Here is a 17,066-nt window from a genome sequence, read left to right on the forward strand (position 1 = left end):
AGAGTTTCTTTTTTTCCAGTTATTTAAAAATGGCACATAGTATTAGATACGATCAGAGATTGGGGAAAAAATTAATGTGTGTGTGTGTATCTATATACACACACAGAAGTATGAATGTATATGTGTATATGAGTTGTAATCTGGTTAATCCATGTGAATCCTACTTGTGCTGTTGCTTGCATACAAAAGTTGGTTGGCCATACAATGAGGAAGGAATGTGTTTAGGGGAAGAGGGAAGTGGGTTAAGCTTAGTTAAAGTTTAGGCTCAGACCAAAAACCTAATTAAGGATTTTAAGTTTGCAGAAATGTCTTGAGTTGGGACCCGCAAGGATCCAAAGGGACCCGCAAGGGTCATCAAGCCTAGCTCTAAGTGAATGGCCTGTACGGGGATTGAACCATGCTCTGACCAGCTGAGCTAGCCTCAGGGTCATGGACCATTGCTATTCTTGCCCAGAAAATTGTCAGTGTTATTGAGTCTTGTATTATCATCTAATACTGTCTTTCATAAATGAATCCATTTTAAACATAAATGTATAATCTATAGAGTTTAATTAGTAACTCTAAGTAACTTGAAAATTTGCAACTAAGATCATGTCACAAAACATGACAAGCAAACCACGTAAGGTGTTTTTTTATACAGTTATGTTAAAGCATAATGAGCAGCCTTAGCAATGTGGGTACAATTAAAATTTCATGTGCACTTCTGTAGAGAGTTAATATTAAACAAAAATGAAATGGGTAATTCTAGTATTAAATATAATAATTTCTTTTAATACAGATGTCATCTCTCAGATCTTGTGAATCCATTAGTATGTTCAGGTCTGCAGTGTAGTCTGCAGAATGCATTGGAGTCTCCATCTGTCAGTTTATTCCCCAATAGTGCTGTGTTACAATTACGAAAAATGTTGTGTGTTCACAGACTGTGATTGCAGATTTATTTCTAATTCAGTTTTCAAATAGATGTTTTTTCATTTTACATAATAAAACAAGATACAAATATATATATATATATATATGCACATTTGGAGGGGGAAAGAAGCCCCTCCTCGATGCAAATATAATTTTTCTTAAATTAGAAAGCAAGTTCGGAATGAGTTAGTGCAGAAGCAAATTTTATTATGACAATTTGTGAAGCTTGACTGAGCTATTGTTACTGATACTGTACGAGGTTAAAGTAAATTTATGGATGACAATAAAAACATTTGAATTGTTGATTACTGAAGCTTTACAGGGGTGTCCAGCCAAGTTAAATGTTTTATTTTGGTACTTATAATAACATACTTTAGTTATAAAGGTTAAAAACATTGCTGTGGTTTGGAAACCTTAACTTTCTAGAGCCCAAAGATCTACTTTTGGTCTGGGAGAGAGAGGATTTCCCTTTGTAAGGATGCATGAGCCTCGTTATGTGGCTGGGAATATTTGGTTAAGTGAGGGGAAGTGCCACCAGAGCATAGTTACAGCTGGGGGATAATCCTACTATTTGAAATAAAAAACAGTTCTAATGCCACTGATTAGATTTACATTTGAAAAGTCATTAGATTACCAGTTAATGATTAGGCAAATAAAAAGAAGTATTTCGATTTTAAATGCTTGTACTACAAAATGTGGAATTTGGTAAATATATCTGTATTAGATAATAGTGCTATTGAAACAGCTGCAAAGTGTTTGAAGTACTGCAGTATATTTTATTTCGTTATTAATATGTCAGCATTGACTGCTCAAATGGAACTCATCTGTGTGTCATCTTTTTAATTTAAGACATTCTTCAAGCTTGGGCTTTTAAAGGATCATTCATTCAAAATAAGCTGGTTTTAGACTGTAAACTTTACATATTTTAAAATTGTAGCTGTGTTCTTCAATCCAAACGAACGAAGCCTGTATCAAATATTTGTTTCTGTGGGAAAGTGTTGGTGACATAGAAAACCAAATGGTTTTATTTTCATACATGGAATAATACATTGCTGCTTTTGTGATGTGGTTCTGCTTTAGGGAGCTGATAAACTTTAGTGTTTCATTAATAATGATACCCTTCACATCCAGGTGGAGACTGTCTATAGGATCTTTTAAATATTGCATCCTGAATCAACAGGGGAGTGCAGGCATCTTGTCTGTAGTATCTATCCTGTTTTCAGCAACCACACCAAGCAGTAGATCGTTATTTTTCCCAGTTCCTGGAGGAGGAAGCAATATGAGAAGTCTGCACACTTCATATGTAAAGTCACTGGTTGCCTTTACTACAGACGTGGGTTATCTCCAGTCTAGTTATTCCAGGCTTGGAAAGTTAATGAATTAAAAATATGTGAACAAGGAGTTGGCAGTTCTGCCACAATTTTGAGACTTCTTTTAGGTTAAGGTAATTCAAGCAGTGTTTTAGCCATCCTATGGAAGAATCAATAAAGATGGAAAAGAATAGAGGTCTTAAACTTGTAAAAAGATGAATCTAGAGAAAACTTCAGATCTATTCTCAAGTGTCATGTACTCCTACAAGTCTTCAGTTCCTAGTGACTTCAATTTTATCTTTTGTTGAGATTAACTTTCTTAGCTCTTAAAACAAGAGTAAGCATCCTAAAAGTTTAAAATGTTCACATTCAATTCTTATATTATCTCTGCTTCATAGAGCTGACTAATTTGCTCCTACATCCATTTGATGAGAGCCTTTCTCTTGTACTAACTAGATGTTGTCACTAACTGATTCTTAGTCTTTAGCAAGCTAAATGTCTAGCATGATTTCTGTTGCTTTTTCAAATATTACTGAAAGCTTGTAGAATTGATTTAGTAAACTTATTATCCCAATATTTCATTAATGTATCAGGTAATTATGGCATAAAAGATACTTTGTTGATTATCATGCTTTGATGAACAAAGAACATCATATTTTAACTTATTGAATAGTAGTGAGTTTTCTTACTGAAATTGCTTTTCAGTAAGGAATCATCATGTGCTTGAAATGGGTTTCAGGGGAAATATTTTTTTGTGAGCGTTCACACTGGAGAGTTCAGATGTCCTGTAGAATTTCCTAAAGATCAGAGAGATCTACTGCAGAATAGTGAGTAGCAAGGATACTTGTTTTACTCTAATTTTCTGGGCTGTTCACTTTCTCTTATGAAATTACTGGGTAATTTGTAATATAACAAGATCTTACAGTGTGAGCAGATAGACTGATTGAGTCTAGTCCAGTGATTAGCATTTTATTGGAAGCAGCCAACAATGAGATGTTTCACATCAGATCTGCAGAACTCTTAATAAAATAAGTGACATTGCCAAGCTACTTGCAACTGTAATGTCTTTTTCAGTCTAATAGAAGAAAGTTAAGAAACTTGCATAAGTTACCCAGGGTCTTTCCTCCCTCTCTCCCTATGCTATTTCCACAATTGCAGATCTCAAGTTTCCTTAGTGCTTCTACCTAAAACAACCTTATCCTTACAGTACTTTGGAGAAAGAGGGAAAATACTGCAAGAAAACTGCTGTAACAATTATTATGTAGTTTTTCGTGGTATGCAAACTGGGGCCAGGTTATGTGAAGCTGGCATGTTCACTCAAAGCCCAGCTTGTTTGCAAGCAACAGAAGTGCAAATTTTAGCAATATAAAAAATGTGTTGAATTGCAGGAATAAATAATCGAAGTGAGCTAATTGTGTGCTTCTTAATGTTTTCTATGGGCCAAGAGCAGGATAATAGCATAAGGCAGACTGTCATGTAATGAAAGCAAATTTTACATGTTCTGTACAGAAAATTAAGATTAAGAGATTTTTAAATTAACTAAAAAAGTAAATCTCATGTTGTAAGAGCGCATTCTATTAGTGGGGAGGGGAAGAAAGTCTAGTTTGACCACCAATCTTACATGTTTCATTGGTAGTTACACAGGAAAGTGTTCAATTTGTAGGCAGGAAAAAACAGCTAGGCTTTTGCTAGCCATTTTTAAACTTCATCATCCTGCCTGCCCTTTCATCAGCTGCTGAGGAGCTTTCCCTTCTTATTAATTACTCTTTTGAACAGCTGAAGGTAGTGAAATTTCCCAAATCAGCTATGATTTTCTTTTTTTTTTCCTTTTTTTTTCTTTTTTTTTTCTTTTTTTTTTCTTTTTTTTTCTTTTTTTTTTCTTTTTTTTTTCTTTTTTTTTTCTTCTTTCTTTTCTGCTTAAGCTGACTTAACAAGTTCTCTGTTCAGGAACAGAGTAAACCACTGAACTGCTTTTTTATTTCTGGCATGTTTACTGAGTAGAATTTTTGTTCATCCTTGAGTAATTGAATGTGTTCAATTTAGAATTATTTGGTGATTTTAAAAACAATATGTAGCATAAGTATTCTACTTGTGCATGAGAGAGCTCTCAAAGCCTCAGAGTAGTTTTCTGAAATAAAATTTAACCTGTGTAGATAGTTTAAGTAAAGTTTCTTCTTAGAGCACAGAGGAGCACTTTAGGTAAGCTCCATGCTACTTCTTCATGCAGCAGGTTGGAGGAGGCTCTGTGTGCACTCCATCCACCTCTACCTGTTTTCCACTGAAAGGAAGCACAGAAAAGTAGGAGATAAGGTACGTTTAGGTCATTCTGGCTGAGGGATCAGGGGCATGGCTGGGACATGGCCAGTGTGTGAACTGGGGAGACTGTGTGCCCCAAAGATAAACAAGAGCTGCACAGTGAACTGAGGAATACTGTTCACAAGCAATCAAAGAGTATAGGGAATAATACTTCATTTAGTAAAGGCGTTTGCTTTGCACTATTTAGAACAGAGAAGTGGACTGAGCTGTATGAATAACTTCTTGAATTTCAGAGCAACTAGGACTGTTTAGCTTTTTTCAAGACATACCTGTTTATGTACTTCTGCAGTACAAATTCAAACAAAAAAGGCATCGCTAGGTATGATGCTGTGAGGCCCTGGAGTGGTCCCAGAGCAAAGAAGAAGAAAATTCATATGGCTAAATGTTCAGATTTTTGTAGGGTTCAACTTCTTATGTAGTCTAATTTTTAAATTAAGAAAATGTGGTATGCAATGGTGCTAACAAGCCAGAATTAAGCCAGAAGTTGTTTGGAAAACTGTCCATGGAAAACTTGGTAAATATTTCTAATATCCAAAATTAGAAAGTTCAGCTAAGTCCATGACACTGAATGCTTTGGAAGAGTTTGGGTTCAGCGCTGTGTAGCTTTCTCCACTGTTTAGTTTAGAGGTTTCACATGAGTTGAGTACTGCAATGAAAATACTGTGATGTTTTCACTGTAAAATACTGCGTGTTGAGGAGCATAGTTACTGTGAAACCACATCTAAGTTACTGAAGTAAACCCTTTTAAGACAAGATTGTGTTCTACTGGGACAGTAAAGTTAAATGGTTAGGATGTAAAGAATGAACTATTTTTTTTTTCACTAAGTACTTGTGCATTTGCAAACTAATATTGACATTCAAAGTTAACGATTTTTTCATTCTGCTGAACATATCAGGATGATGAATGGTTCTGAAGGAGTGCAGCAGCTACACTTGATTAACTGAAGTTCAATATGACACTGTGAGTTAGTTTTATTATATTGCCTTTTGAATTTGAAACTGGTTCTTGTTTTTGTATAAAGTTATTTCAAGTGGCAGGAATGGGTCAGTTGGAGGTTATTTTTCAATAGTGGTATATCAAATGCTGTTTTTCTTCCCCAAAATGAAGACTAAATTGGCAGATTAAACTTGACAGTAGCAGTGAGCTGCTGCCTCTCAGTCAGCTGGTACCAGCCAGCACCAGATGGCCTATATTACAGAGGTACAGACATCAGTTTATTTGCATTTAAAATGCACTGGAGAACCCCTCAAATAAAAGTGGGGACAAGTCATACTAGCAGCTTTTCCCCTTCATATAGAAAAAACAGTGTGTCAAATATTCATTTAACCAAATAGAAAGAACTTAACGTAGCTTGTTAGGATGGTGTGTTTGTTTTCCCCCAAAGACAGCTAAAACTCTCACAAAAATCAACCTGCCTGGACAATTGAGGCAAGAGGAACTATCTGTCCTCCTTATTTCTCGGGGATGGAATTTACTTACTCGAACTATTACAAGTTATCATCCTAATAATTTTGTACAAGGAGAAATGAGTTGGAGCAGATAGTGCTCTAGTGTTCTACACTTCTTTAAAACTGAGTGGCAATATAGTAATGCATGAATGAAAGCCTGCAGAGTAGTTGGTGTCCACCTAAACACCAGTTTGGTGAAAGTGATATTATTAAGTGTTTACTTTTAACTTGTAGGAATAAGTGGATTTACAAATATTGACCTGAATGATGATTTAAATGCAGAATCCTGTTATAAATATTCTAAATGTTTTCTTTGTTTTGATACTGTATTGTTGATAAATTTGCTAAATCACTGAACAGTTGTTAATAACATTTCTCCAGAGGTCTAGGCATTATTTGCCTTTCTGAGTGATTTACTTTTAAAATATTTTTCCTTTTGATTTTTAGATAAAATGCCATATTACTTTAAATTGTGATTAAAAAGCAATCATGTATATCATGGGAACAGAAAAATAGAAACCTGTTTTGCACTCTGGTTGAATACATAGTCTTATTTATAGTCTTAGTTCTTGTTTTCACAAGTTCAGACTAAGCAGATAAGAATTAAAGCTCCAGCTTTAGGAGTTTGTGGTAAGACATAGGGCAACCTGTTTCCCTGCCTCCTACCCCCACAAAGGGTGAAGGGTTTTAAGGCTTCTTGTTCTCTCAGTCTGCATTCTGTGGACTATGGACCTCTCCCAGCCTGGTTTTACATTTCTAATCATACCTTCTCAGTCTTACGGAAGAGATCAGATTATTTTGGGTTCTTTGGTTGTTTTTAATGCTAATCTGGAGGAAAGCAAATCAAATTAGATGCTTCCCGAAACTGTGCTATTCATTCCTTTTGCAGGTAACAAAGGACTTCTTCTGTTTGAGGATTGCCATGAAAAATAGTCTTACTTAATGAAATTAATCTGTCATGGCTCTTATTACGTATTTGAAGTTGTAGACAAAGAAATTAAGAAATAGATATTGCAGGTAGAAGCAATGAAAGAAACCCCTTTTTTGTCAGAAAAAAAAGAAAAGCTTTTATCTTTTTAATGTTGGAAAAGGAGCCAGCGTTCAGGAAGGGTATCACTTTTTTTCTTCAGCCCAGTGTGTGTTCACTGTATCAGCTTGATCCTGTCAGCTCTGGTCTGCAGCAGAACAGCATTTTAATGCAATTTAAAAAAAATTTATTCAAGTAGTATCTAAAACAATGAGAACAAGCTTGAGTAGGGCCTGCTTTGGTTAAATTTGTCTTTGTTTAACTTGCCGAACTTTTTTAGCAGGAAGCTGTTTTAAGTTTCCTTAGTTTTAATTGATCCTCCATTACACTTTTGCTCCATACAGGTTCAAAACATAATACTGCCTTGGGTTTCAGTTGATAATACTTATTAACAGATGGCATTTTCAGCTTTCAACTTTCATCTTTTTTTCTGGTGACTTTGAGACAATTAAGACATTACATATGCTTATGTGTATATTGAACAAAATAAAGTCAACACATTTAAACAAGCATGAACTAAATCGACCTTACTCATGGGTGATTGCTGTCTTTAGAAAAAAGACATTCTGAGACATTTGAAACCACAGGACCATGCATGATAAAAACTGCAAATATACGATCTCATCTAAAAAGTTTTATAAAAATTATAGTACAGGTAGGAGATTGTGTATGACCAATCAAATATGCAGGAACAAAATGCACTATGCTTTTACCTAAGTGGTACTGATACATGGAACTGAATGTAAAGAAGGATAAGGATTGGATAAGATGAAGCTGATAAGAGGAAAAAGACTTTAAATAATGTCATGCAAAATAATAATCTTATCTTGTTTTGAGTAATAAGCTTACTTTGTTCCTAAAATAATGCAAGTACTGGAGCATGGGCAAAGCAATCAAGTGTCTTTGTGTGTTCTGTTTCATTTTACCATGCTTAAGGTAGAACGTGCTTAATCTCACCCCAGTGTGTGACCATCAAGATAGGGCAATGGGGTAGTGGGAAATTCTGTCAGATATGCAAATCTCACTGAAGAGTAAAGATACTGACTTTTTTCATAAAAAATTATTTTAGCTATCACTGGCAATATTAAATCTCCAACATTAAAGCTTTAAATGGTTTATAATAATAATATAATGTGCTATAAAATGTTTCAGCAGTCTTCCGGTGTCATGCAACAACTTTGAGTGTCTTCCAGTTTAAATTCATAGTCGATGTAGGTATTGACTGTGTGCCTTTTTGCTAAAAGGAGTATTTCTTTGGACTGTTGAATTTATTGCATTTCAATAGTTGCTATTGGCACTAGAACAGTTGCATGGAACACTTTATGGCTCTGGCATTCATACTGTTGCATAATTATGTCTTCACAAAATTAACTCAAAGGTAGTTGGAAAATAGCACTGTAAGTGTGGTAGAGGTAGAAGCAAGAGAAGACAGAAGCAGGATCTTCCAACACAATTTGAAGGAAATGGACAAGTTTCTCACTCTAGATAATTTTGTCAGATGATAATTACAATGCAAAATTAAGTTACCAGTTGCCTAGTTGTTCAAATAACTGGCAACTCTTTACTGCTAAATTCCTTACATATATCAGACAGAAGTGTTAACCCACCTGCAATGAATTGCCTCTTGGCTCTGTTGAAAAAAAATAATTGCAACTGGATGAGCTTGTGTTTCTTTTTCTTTTATAAAATTGGTACCTGGAGTTAGAAGAAAGTGGGGCAGTTCTGAGGTTGGTCCCCAGCCATGCCACTGTACTGTTGCAAAATAAATCTGTCCTGCCTCTCTGCTCAGTAAGTGGTGTCTCTCAATTTGAGAATATTGTACTTCATGTCAGAGTAAGGTCCTGCAGGCTTGTCTGCTAGGCAGAAAGTGTATTTTGCACGGTGTAGTAACAAGGGTAGCTTCTGCTCAAGAGAACATACAGATTTTTGTCTTACCTGTTTAACCCTCAGTTTACACTGTATCTTTTTCCTTGGTTTAAACGTGGATTATTTTAGTGGTGTAAATGAAACAGGTTGGGCTGCATCTTAGCATAAATGTTGAAATGGATGACTGAACAAAAAAATCAGAGGCCTTGTAATATCACTCTGAAGGGCCAGTTTTAAAACTTTGGCGTCTTGGAAGCTGTGAAGATAAAAGGCTTTAGCAATCCTTACATTTTGTAAGGATGATTTAAATATTCAATTTCAGAATACACAGAAATTTCATATAGGTTCACATTATTGTAACTGGAGGATTAGAAGCAGAAAGAAGCTTGACTCATTTCCAGTTGAGACGGAGGCTGCAGTGCTTATTGATAGTTGATGTTAAAGATTATGATGATATGGAGGATGAAGACAAAGAAAATGGAGCTTGCCCAGGTAAAGAGAAATCCATTTTGGTATTGTATATGATAGGTTAAAATTAGCTTTTTAAGTAATTGTTTCAAAGTGATTAACTTTGAAATGAGAACAAAATTGAGGAAAAAATACCCTGACTGGCAGAAGAAACTAATGTAGCTAATGATGCATAAGTATTTATTAAACATTTCTCCCTCTCACTAAGTTCTGCATTTGTGAAACAGAATTATGTATATGTACGTGAGGATGATAAAGTACTCATCAGCTCTCTCCTAACTTCTCTAGTAGTTAAAGAAAGCAACAAGCTGATACAGAAGTAAGAAAAATTAATCTATGGGGCTATTTCAGTCTGATTAGCTGTCACTGAGAGGATTGAATTTCTGTGGAGCTAATTGAGAAGCTTTTTCAAATTCATCTCTAGAGAAATAGTATACTTAGACTTCATAAAGTGTTTGTAGTATACTGCTTGTGATAATGATACAAACTATGCCAGCACAGAGTATGAGTCCAACACTCTTGAGTAAAATGTCCTAACTCAGAGGTTGTTTATATGAAACGCTATTCAGTGTGATGCTGTAAGACTGACTAAAACATAGACTGTAAGAATCAAATGAACAACAACAGGGAGGCGAAGTGGTGTAATCTGATCAGTAAAAAGAGAGCCAGTGATCTGCTTCTAGTACATCAAAGGAAAGTCGTGAGGTGGGTCAAGGAAAAAGATTCTCTCCCAGGAATAAAAGACAAGTATGGGGTGATTGCATAATAGGGTATAGGACTTGTTGGGGGATGCAGAGAGAAAAGAATCTGGGGATGGAACAGAGAATATTATATGCAGCTTATTATGGGATGTTTAGGTGACAGAGACCAAATCAGGGGAATAGAGAAGTCAAGGTGGATTGGGGTGTAACAAACATGAGGAAGCAGAGGGGAAGTGGATAAAAAGGGGCAGTCACATACATGCTGGTTGTTGGGCAGGTTGCTTGGCAGTAGGATTGTCTCAGCCTTCACTTGGTCTTTGCAGGCTGTTCTGTATTCTTGCCAAATGCTTTGCGACTATTGACTGAGTATATTGTCTCTTCTGTGCCTGTGTGTGAACTCTTGCAAACTTCAAGACAAGTTGGGTAAGAGGCTGGTGCTGGCCACTGGAAAAATGCTGCAAGGAATCTGAGGGTCAGCACCTGCAGAGACCAACATCTAGAAGCCGACTGTTTGCAAAGGCAGCATGTCTAACACCAGCTGCCAGAGAATAACATACTGTGATCACACTCAGGTAGCACATTTCATGCTGGACTAACCAGTGAGTAAGATACAAGCACCTGGAAAGATGTAAGGTATGAGCTGATTGCTGGCTAAGGGTGTAGGGTTTGATATTGAATGAAGTTTCACGTAAAAAGCAAAAAAAAAGCACTTTTGTTATAGTTAAGGAAAAGACTGAGAAGCATACCTTCATGAATAGGGATGAAAAGCATTTCTTTGGTTTTTTACTGTGAGCTCAGTCAGTTGCCATGCCTGAAAGAGCTCATTCTTGTCTGGAAATATATGAAGAAGGAATTACAAATAAATGCCCTTTAGTTCTGATTGGGTACACTGATGTTGTATTATGTATTGCTTGAAAGGTTTTTGAAAGGAAAGTTATAAAAGAAAATAGTTTAATGTGGAACTGGAACTAATATAGCTGCATTATTGTAATCTTGCCGAGGCTAATGAGCACAATAGAAATAGAGTAGAAATATGTAAGCTGAGTTCATATAACCATAATACATGATTCAAAAACTGAAGGTGTATTTAAAATAGCTTACAAAAATACAAACCATGTTTATTGCATTTCACAGCTTGCAAACTGAGATGCATTAAAACACTTTGACCCTAACCCGATTTATAGATCTCATAATGGGACACTGAGTTAACTGTAAGATGGATCTGTCTAGATTTTCTGCTTCATAGTGCTTTCTTCTATAAGATGCAGACCCCAGGTTTTATTGGATTAAAAGCAGAATTCTTCCATTTTGTCTAAATCAAGTTCTATGACAAGGTAATACAAAATAGGAAAAGGATTGATAAACAGCTTTTTCTCTGCCTTTTGTGTCCTTGTAAACAGGTCCTTGCTTCTGGGCTCAAATGCAGTAATTTCAAAGATTTACAGCTGCAGCAAACTCTGCTCAAGTCTTTGCCCCCAGAATCTCTGGAAAACTTGAATAGTTCTGCACTCAGACTATGAGCCTTCCCTGTTCCGCAGTCTTGCTATCCCTCAGCTTCAAGTTGCTATGTCTTTTTGTGACCATTACCTAGCAATCATCTTGCAATCTCTTTATGCTTTTTTCAAGTATCAAACTTAGGAAAAAGAGCTTTTCCTCTTTTTTTCAGACCCTATTCTGAACTTTCCCACTTTAAGAACCTAATATATTTGAATCTGAATGCATAGAACTAGTATTTCAAATGTGGTTGTTATTATGTAGATTTAATGCATGAATATAAGAATAAGGATTTATCTCTGATACTTTGCTGTAGTCTCAGCAGTAAGTATAAAAAGAAAGCCAACTTCATTTTAGGAAATTATCCTTACGTGGTTCATACGTCATTTTGAGCAAGGTAAAAGGGCCTCTGAGATTGTCTGATGCATTAGAAAGGAGCTAAACCAATTCAGCAAAGTACAAGACATGAAAGGTTTTAAGCCTTCTTGGAATACACTGACTAAAGTAAATGAGATCTGAGCTAACATTTTAAATTCAGTTAAAATACAATGTTAGTACTGCTTGGTCAATAAGTAAGAACAAAGGAAAAGTCTTAATCCATTTTCACAGAAATGATTAGTGTATTAGCCTAGACCCAGATAAAATCATATTAATGGAATAAGATTATGGTGCAGGGTCTGTTAGTTCTGCCATGAAGTTTTTAATTCAAATGACTAAAGATATAATGCATTTTACATAATCTTGCTTAAGTATCTTGCTCTAACTGTGAAAATCTAATGCAATTCATATACCCAGATTTTTAAAGTGAAGATGTAGATCAAGGACCACTTTAAAAAGTTTTCCTTTGGGTATGTGTTTTGACTGAAGGACCTTCATGTGTACAGAATCATATTTAGCAACAACAACAAAAGGCAATTTGGTTTTGTTGGTTTGCTTAGTGTGAATGCCTTGAATAGGCTTACCTAGGTGGGTGTAAGTAGTTGAGTGTCTGTGAGTGATTCACTGAAATAATCACAATAGACTCTTAAATAATAAATTTATGTTTTCCCCTTGGCTTGGCTCTTTGTTTGGTTTAAGGTAATTCTAGTTTGATAAATAAGAATGGTGGCTTTTTTGTTGTTGTCGACATGCTTTTTCTCTTGATTAGAAATGCATCAGAGTTTGATTGCAGAGTCGCTGTAGTCTATACAACTTAATAATGATACCACCATATTTTAACTTGTGTTTCAGTATAGTACATTGGTTTTCTGGCTTTTTATGCTAGTTAGGCAAAATAGGAGTTAATCATTTGATAAAAGTATCCTCGGTTCTGAAGAGTTAGTCTGATTTCTAAGTTTCTTCATCTTTAGTTGCAAGTCTGAAGAAAAAATGCTGCTGTTTTATAGGAGGGTAAATAGAATAACACATTTCATCTTTAACGCCATTTAAATTAAATATTATGAAAAGATTAGTTTTTACTTATTTGCAGGTCAGGTATGAAAGCCATAAAAATATTCTTTAAAAATTCTAGGATGTGCCTATGTAAGGAATGCTGTAAATGGATATGGACTAAACTTTGTATAGTGTAAGTGTCAGGAAAAATCATATCTGCGAACCTATTGCAAATTTATAGTAAATGACTAACATTATTTTCTCGTATGGCAATCCTCAAATGTTTATGCTCTCTTGCAAGTTTTATTGCAAGCAGGTAATGAAGAGGGAAAGAACGCAATTGCTTTATCCACAAGGCATACAATTCCTATGTATTAAGAGCAAAGGAAGGCTTTTGTTCAGTAACCGTAGAGCTGTATATGAGCTCTAGTGAGTGAACTGAAAATTGCTTTTAAGTTAGAAGTGCTATTCTCAAAATTATCTCAAAGATGTATCTTCAGCTTTCATAAGGCTCCTTGTAGTCAAGGTAGGAAATATGAGTTAGAAATGCATTGGTAATCAGATGTGTTTTAAACAGACTGAGTTCTAGATTCATATGAATTTTTCATTAAAGTGGAAAATTGAGGAAAAAAATATGAAGGAAAATGGGAGCAGATAAGTGGACTGGACAGCTGATGAATCAGATTTTTGACAGTGACTGATATCTTGCTTGAGAGTAGGAGAGATTTTTAAATTAGTAACTTATGACTGCTCTGACTGTAGTGTTTTTCTACTTCAGAGCTGTTAATCATGTGGCTTATGTCCTGCACTGTGTATGCTACCCCTTTAAATGCTCTCACACAGTGTAAATGAGAATAAGGTCAATGATAATCCTAAATGCTGGTGCTGAGATCTGCTAAATTATTTACATTATCATCTTGTAATAGTGAATTTGTCAAAATTCTGGTTGTTTTTAAAGTATTTGGTGTGGTTTACATTTCTACTGGGTGTCACATCTTTTAGAACTGTTAAACCCTTAAAATCTGTGCGTATGACAATAACTCACATAAGGTTACAGAAGCAGAAAATGGAAACCTGAATCTCCCATTTTTAAAGAAAAATAACCACAGTATTTTGACTGTGTGCTGGCACTTTTGAACCAGGCCTTACCAAAAAAGTTTGTTTCACGACTCAGTTCCAGTACAAAACACCCTCAGCTGCCTGTCAGAGGAGAGTATTCTGGAAAACAGGGATGTGCAGAAGGAACAAATTTAGATTGACCGTAGGCCCTGGAATGTATGACTGTATTAAACAATGTTCTGAAAGGATACCAGTGTCCTTACTCATTTAACAAACTTGGATTATTTTCCTATTTTACTACAGTAGTAATCAAAAAAAGGCAATGGGTTTGACCGCAGAGCAATGTATTTGATGCTAGATCTTAATAATCTTACTGTTTTATCATTCAAAGTGTAACACTTACCAGAAGACTTCATGTATGTTGTCTGTTCTGTCAACCAAGCAAGCTGGTGTAAAGCTTTCCACTTCCCTCATCTTTCCCTGCCCATCTTGTGCACCTAAAAGCCAGATGTGTTTGGGCACAGTGCTGAAAGCTGGGAAAGGACAAGCTTGTTTTGCGGAAAGGGAGCATCAGAGACAGCAGCTATAGACCTCATAGCATCCTGTTAAGTATGTGAATTTAATAGGTGTGTGACAGTCAGTCATGGTGGTACTGACCCTCCTTTTTGTCTTGCCCATATATAACCATATCCCCTATAGGCAGCATCCTGTGTGCTGTACTATAACCTTTGTACAGAGGAAGGAAGAGGATTGACTAGGCAATGCTTTCATTTCTTTTTTCTTTTTTCCTGAGGCAGTATGAATCACTCATTTAATGGTTGTCTCCAAAAATAGCTGGCTGAAGAAAATTTGATGAAACACCCTGCTGACACACTGGACTTCCTACAGTATATGACTTATGCTTCAGGTGTTGCTAAATGTTCTTCACAATCCCGTCTCCGGCAGACTTGCAGTCCAGGCTTCTGTGAGAAAGCATTGCTGCCCTTTCCAGGGACTTGGAGTTTACCTTTGGATGAATCAACTGCAAAACTATGATACTCAAATTAAGATCTTCAAGGCTTGTGTATGCTGAGCTCCAATGGGAAAACTGAATTTGGGAATTCACTGTAGTTTGCAGGATGAGGTTTGTGCATAGGTTGATTCACTTGACTCATGTGCTCCTTGCATCTGTTTGACAAAGTCTGAAGAATGCCAGAGAAAGGGTAGAGAAGGAGATTGTGAAGAAAATGTACCAACAAGGAAGTATTGCTGACTCTTAAGTGTATATGTATGTCTGTGTGTGTGTGTGTGTAGTCCTTGAATGTGCTTAACGAGGTGCTTGGAGGTTGGCTTGCTGAAATTAGCAAAACAAGAAATATGATTGTGCAAAGCTAGCAAAACTAAAATGACACTACTCAGCAGTAGTGATTTTCAGCAGTAGCTGAAACACAGGTGTGTTATGACAGTGTTGTAGCCACAAATCCAAAGTACAGCCTTGTATCGACTGCTGTGAAGAATGTGAGCTCCATCCCAGCCAGATCCATACAGGCAATTCGTTTGCAAAATATGCAATATAAAGTACCTATCAGTTCCCCTGTCCTCATCAAAGAAACATCTTTATTCACTAACAATTTGCTTTAGAGTAACATATAAGAGAGAGAAACAAGTGTGTAAAATCAACTCTAGAACTTAAGGTGTGAATAGAGTAGTTAACACTGTTACTTGCTGATTTATTTGATTTCATTTAACTCAAGAAAAGTATTTCACATAAATTATATTGAACTAGAATGGTGTAACTAGTGGTATATTGAAAGCAATACATTGTGAGAGCTCAATAAAGGCTAATATTGATTTCTATAAAATGGAGCTTTCTTTTTTAATTTGAGACGTAGTCGAAAGCTTTTTTTTTTGTTTTGCTGGCCTAACCTGGTGTTCTTACCCATTTTTAAAAAGAAAACCTCAGATAACTTACATTGTTGCACAAAATTAGTAAAGAAAGAATAGAGGAGGATGGTACAGTAATGCAGCATTAAATGCAGGTTGCTGAGTTAAAAGATACTCTTTCATGATGGAATGGAAAACTTTCTCGTTCAGTGTACATTGGGAAGTTTTTGAAAATGGTGTTCTTTTCATCTTTAAGGATGTAGTCAGAATTGTAGCAGAATAAACCTCAAAACTTCGGTACAAATTTTTGTAGCTTTTCCATCAAAACCTGATAGACTGAAAATTACCTTAAAATCTTAGAGCTGATATTGTGGATAAATGAAGAAGTTTGATAAGTGATTAACCCTACCATTTTCTAGAATGGAAATGAGCAAGATGAATTAAATCGTAGACAGCATCTCTATGAACCGCAAGAAGACTGGCTGGTGCAGCTTCCACTAATGAAAGCATCATCTCAGTGTGAGATTAAAGTGGGCTTGTGCACTTGGTTGCTTTAAAATCAAGTAAGTTAGAGGTGGCCTGGTCTTCTCCACTGTTACCTGCTTTTGGATTTTGTTTGTGATGGTTTCGTAGTACAAAATATTACAGTTGACCAAAGTGCAGTGTGGAGGTATGTGGAGATTACCAGCATATAAATTTCTATCCAGTAATTTCAAGCTAGTTGATTTACAGTGACAGTGTGTGGGAAATTAAGTGAAAGTCCAAATACTCATTTCTGCATTTCCATTTTAATTAAATAAGAAAGAGATCCTACTTCTTATGTGCAGATACAATTTCCCAGTTGTTCATTTTGGTAAAGTTATGAGTTCATAAATATTTTTTAATATTTGCTCTTTATATACTGAAAGATGATTAATCTTTTTATGTAAGGACTACTTACAGATGTGGTATTAGTACCATACTGTCAAATTATTGTTTTGTAGATGTACAGCAGACAGGATTAAGACATAGCTTTATTTGGGTATAAAATTAGGAGTCAGTCATCACTGGATACTAAGAATTAAACAAGAGCAGGAGCATGAAGAGGGAATTGTTTCCATGATGGCACCTTTATCCAGTTATCGACCCCATCAAAAAACCGTATTGAAGTAAAGGAAGACACTCAGTGGTGCTCCACCCTTGTCTGCCAAGCCAGTCATGACACTGTTAAAAGTTGTTGGTTTGGTCAAGCAT

The 17,066-nt window shown here is 35.8% G+C and overlaps 1 protein-coding gene across 3 annotated transcripts in view; it reads left to right on the forward strand.

Moving 5' to 3' along the window:
• Nucleotides 1-17,066, forward strand: part of SMAP1 (small ArfGAP 1) — a 91,605-nt gene that overhangs the window by 48,229 nt on the left and 26,310 nt on the right. The gene's annotated exons all lie outside the window — the stretch shown is intronic.

Source organism: Corvus kubaryi, unplaced genomic scaffold (assembly GCF_017639235.1).
Source record: "Corvus kubaryi isolate FWS band 111438036 unplaced genomic scaffold, C.kubaryi_AGA036_p1.0 split3-73, whole genome shotgun sequence".
Lineage (NCBI taxonomy): Eukaryota > Metazoa > Chordata > Aves > Passeriformes > Corvidae > Corvus > Corvus kubaryi.